Genomic DNA, 5,060 nt, shown 5'->3' with positions numbered 1-5,060 from the left:
TACTATGGTCCATATTCATGTATTCCCATGGATAGATTTGGGCAATCCAAAGATAAAATCCATGGATATGCTCTCCCATGGTGAATTAGGGATTGGCAAAAGTTGAAGCAATCCAGGTTTTTCCCCTCCATCAAACTTCACCTTTTGGCATACCATGCATTTTGAAACATACTCTTGTATGTTTGATTTCATGGCAGGCCAATGAAATGTGTTTCTATCCCTTTTAGGGTAGTCTAAATCCCTCTATGCCCCGCATAAGGAGGAGCATGAGATTCATACATTACTTTTGTTGGGTATGCAAGCCCGGTAATGGTGTCTAGCCTGTTGTGGGAAACTCCCTTATAGCATGTAGGTGTAAGAGTCAGTTTGCATGGCCTTTTTTGGCTTTATATACATTGTAAGGTTTTAGAATCAATCGTCAATAAAGTAAGCGTGTTCTTTTGTTGCTTCTCTGTGTATTGAATCTCTCTCTCTCTCTTTTTTCTCATCCTGCTACACGGCACGCCATGGCTCCCCAAAGGCTGCATCCTCCATAGATTTTTCCCTACACATGGTATCAGAGCCCAGGTGGGCCGCCAAAGCAAGCAGAAGCCGGCATTCACTATTTCTGCATCAACCAGATGGGCACGCTACTGACACCCTTGTTTACCTGATAGGCTTCGCTCTCTCCCTCAATTCTTGGATGATATGTCTGCGTTTGGGTTGTGTTCACTTCTCTTCCCCACTCATCTGGAGCCTCAGGAATTTGTCGCCCTTCGGTCAGCCTCTATTTCTAACGCATATATCAGGGATTTGGTGAACCATGTCATTGGAAGACAAAAGCAACATATAGCACTGTCTTGCAAAGCTGCTGCACTCTCTCTCCTCTTCCACAAGAAAGCTCATTGAAACTTCAAAAGGCTGAGCTAAAAAATGTGGGAGTATTAGGTCTTGAATTCGAGAGGCCATACATGATTTTATGTGGAAACTACATGATGCGAGAGGCTTTTTAGATGAAGAATACTGGGCTGTAGCATGGTTGCGTGCAGAAATATACACTGAAGGACAACCTTATTTTCGGTATATCAAGAGCTATCAAAAGAGGTTTGCAGAGAAGGAGTTTACTACTTTAAAAAGGAGATGTTTGGGAAAACAGGGTCAATGTTTGAAGTGCATTTGTCTACTAGCGGTTGCTCCAAATGGACTTTGGAATGAGATTGGAATGATCTCTCAACTCACATTGCGGGATCGGGTAATTGGTACTCTTGATGATGCCGACATTAGGTGCGGCAGGTTTGGAATCAACAAGCTCGATGCAACCAAGATTTTTGGCTACCTACTTGATCAGTGCGTGCAAGATAGCATCAATGCCAGGACGTATGAATATGGAAACTCTTTGAAGACTAGGTTAACAGTTGTTTTTTACTAATTTAGAGTCATAAGTATGTTGGTTTTGTCTATTGTCAAACACAATCCTATACTTCTTGTCAAAGCCTTGTTTTAGCCTCTCAGTTGTCGGTTACTGTCATGCTAAAAACTTTGTATGGGTTATAGTCACTGCCACATAAAAAGTGGTAAGACTACCCTTTGTCGTTTGGTCAAGTTTTGGTATGTCTCACACTGATGGTTGTTTGAGGGAAGTACACACACACACACACACGCCTATGCTATAGTCAAGGGAGGTGGCTTCTACTCATGGTTTCAGGTGATTAGACTCTGCCATGGTCTGTCTCGAGTCCATTGTCAGTGGTTTGGGCTTGAGGGGGGGTTGTTGGGTATGCAAGCCCGGTAATGGTGTCTAGCCTGCTGTGGGAAACTCCCTTATAGCATGCAGGTGTAAGAGTCAGTTTGCATAGCCTTTTTGGCTTTATATACATGGTAAGGTTTTAGAATCAATCATCAATAAAGTATAGCGTGTTCTTTTTTTGCTTCTCTGTGTATCGAATCTCTCTCTCTCTTTTTTCTCGTCCTGTTGCACCGGCACGCCATGGCTCCCCAAGGGCTGCATCCTCCATAGCTTTTTCCCTCCAACTCTCTCTCATAGTGATTTAGTAACGCATAGTCTATTGCCATAGAGAAGATAACCATCTTGTAGAGTGAATGGATCTTCCTTCTTCCCTAGTGCAAGGGCTGAAATTACATCTCTAAAATCGGGATCGATCGCATACTCATCTATCCTAGAAGATAGATCATTGTGAATTGCTATGGATACCACATTCACTCTTGGTCGGCTTGAGAGTGCATCGGCTACTTGATAATTCTTGCTAACAATGTGAGCAATATGAAAATGAAATTGCGAAAGGAAATTTGCCCACCTCATTTGGTTGTCGGAAAGCTTGGTCTGCGTCATGAAGTACTTAAGCTTTGGTGATCCGTTCGCGGAATGAAAGGAGTCCCCAATAAATAGTGCTTCCATGAGTCTAGAGCATGTAGAACTGCTAAGAGTTTCTTCTCATATATGCCTAGAGCTTGCTCAACAGGGTCAAGCCTTCGACTTTCATAGGCTATGGCGTGCCCTTCTTGGAGCAAAATAGCTCCAAGGCAATCACCACAGGCGTAGCATTGGACTTCAAATGTCTTTGAGGGATCCGACAGTATAAGCACAAGTTGAGAGATAAGGTTCTCTTTAAGCTTTTTGAAAGCATTGTTCTCCTTGGCATACCATGTATACCTTATGTTTTTATTGGTTAGGTCATGTAATGTTCATGTGATTTTTGAGAACTTTCTATGAAGCGTCTATAGTATGCACACATACCTATAAAGCTTCTTACTTGATGTAGATTCCTTGGATTAGGCCATTCTTTTATTACCTCTAGCTTTGATGGATCCATTTGGATGCCATCTTGAGAGATAATGTGACCTAAATATTGAACCTCTTGTAAGAACAATTCACTTTTCTTTCGATTAATATAAAGTTTATTCTCTCGTAAAACTTGAAATATTACATGGAGGTGTTGCTTGTGTTCGTCTAATGAATTAGAGTAGATGATTATATCATCAAAGAACACTCTTGCAAAGGTTCGGTGAGGTCTGAATAGCTTTCTGCATCAAACGATTAAATGTGGCTGGCGTATTGGTCAAGCCAAAAGGCATGACAATGTACTCATAAAGACCAAACATAGTGCGAAATGCGGTCTTTACAATGTCTTGATCAACTATCCTTATTTGATGGTAGCCACTTTTTAGGTCAATTCTACTGAAGTAGGTCGACCCCTGTAGCTTATCAAATAGGTCTTCTACCCGTGGAATGGAAAACCTATTCTTGATAGTGCTCTATAGTCGACACACATACGATAAGTGCCATCGTTCGTTCGCACAATAACACTGGTGAACAAAATGGAGACGAGCTAGGCCTAACCATGCCTTTCTCAAACAACTCATGCACTTGCCACATAATCTCCTCTTGTTGAGCTTGAGAAACTCGGTAAAGAGGTTTATTAGGAGGTGAGCTTCCTAGAAGAAGTTCAATTGCATGGTCGTCATCCCCTTTTTTAGGAGGTAGTTCACAAGGGATATTGTCAATAAAAACATCTTGAAATCCCTTGAGAAAATTGGATAATTCTAATTCCTTGTGATTGTTTATATATTCTTTTACTAAAACATTAGGTTCATTTTGAGAATATTTAACAAAATTCATGTACACGGAAATAGAGCTCTTTATTGACTTATTGAAAGCTTGCTTATGTACAATGGGTATGGTGTTACCCGACTCTTTAGCATCTATGTACATATCTTTTTCTTTAAACCTAAAGTAGATTTGCCTTTCAGGGAATTTAACATTGGCAACCATGCGATCAAACCATGGTAATTACATCCTCATGCTTGAGAGGAGAGATGAAGAAATCATCCTTGTCCACATAGATTTGGACATGGAGCCTCAATTTCCCAATCAAGGGAGTGACTGAAGCTTCTTGCCCCTTGAAAGCACCATCAGCAAGTAGGACATCTCCCATCTCATAGGCTTGGATGCCTAGCTTGGTGGCCAACTCTGTGGATATAAAATTGTGAGTAGAACCAGGGTCAAAGAGAATGAAAGCATCATGTTCTCTTACCTTTCCCCAAGCATGGCATAGAGGAGATCCTTTGTGATGAATATCCTCTTCTTGGATTTCGACCAAGGTAGCGCTAGGAGACTCATGTCGTGTATTCTTGTGGGGGCAAGCACGATAGGCATGCCCTTGCTCCCCGCACTTGAAACAATGGTTATCTTTACGATAACACTCTAGCTCTTCAAGAGAGAGTTTATTTTTGCCTTTAAAAACTCCCTTCTCCTTAGCTTTGTTATTGGTGGCGTTGCCTTTGGGAGACTTTTGAACGTTGTCCTTCCCTTTAGGCTCGTTACAATCCTTGTTTTCCGTGGGCTTAAGATTTCTCTTAGCCCCTTGTTGGAAGTTGATTCTTGAAGCCACCATGGATGGTGTATGACCGCAAAACGCCATATCCTTAGTTAAACCCGCACAAAATTATTGTTTTTGCTCTCCAAAATCCATCTTTTTGAAGACAGTGGCTTTGAGATGTAAACCCCAAAACTTGTCTACATAGTTGTGGATAGATTCATATGGAGAGAGCTTCAAGCTTCACCATTCGCTGAGTATTTTGTCTTTGGCATCGGTAGCCAAAAATTGCTTCATGATGGAAGCTCTTAAAGCCTTCCATATCCGTGGAGCTTCACCATTTGCTCGTAGGCTAGACCACCATTGCTTGGCAGACTTTTGAAAATGCATAGCTACATGACGTAGCTTAGAGGATTCCATGAAGCCCTCATCTCCAAACGCCGCATCGAATTGTTGGATAAAGGCCAAGACTTTGTCTGTAGCACCAAAAGTGCCATCATAGGTAAGGAAAGAGATGTTTTTTCCTCCCTCTTTGAATTTTTTGAGCTTGGACGACCTCTTCCAGGTGGCATAGGATTTCCTATGGCCTCTTCTTTTAGGTGGTTCAAGAGCTGCACCATCACTTTCTTTAAAAGAGAAACAGTATGAGGAGGATGGAGAAGAGGGTGACCTCTTTCTCACCTTTTTCTTCCCTTGTTCCTCCTTGTCTACACCATCACTTTCTTCAGAAGAGGAAGAGGATGAAGA

The 5,060-nt window shown here is 41.7% G+C and overlaps 1 pseudogene; it reads left to right on the top strand.

Moving 5' to 3' along the window:
• The first annotated feature begins 687 nt into the window (after nt 1–687).
• Nucleotides 688–1,408, top strand: LOC147463319 (uncharacterized; annotated as a pseudogene).
• The last annotated feature ends 3,652 nt before the right edge of the window (nt 1,409–5,060 follow it).

The sequence above is a fragment of the Adiantum capillus-veneris genome, chromosome 2 (assembly GCF_014529385.1).
Source record: "Adiantum capillus-veneris isolate H3 chromosome 2, ASM1452938v2, whole genome shotgun sequence".
Classification (NCBI taxonomy): Eukaryota; Viridiplantae; Streptophyta; class Polypodiopsida; order Polypodiales; family Pteridaceae; genus Adiantum; species Adiantum capillus-veneris.
This window is presented reverse-complemented; position numbering and strand designations above follow the sequence as displayed.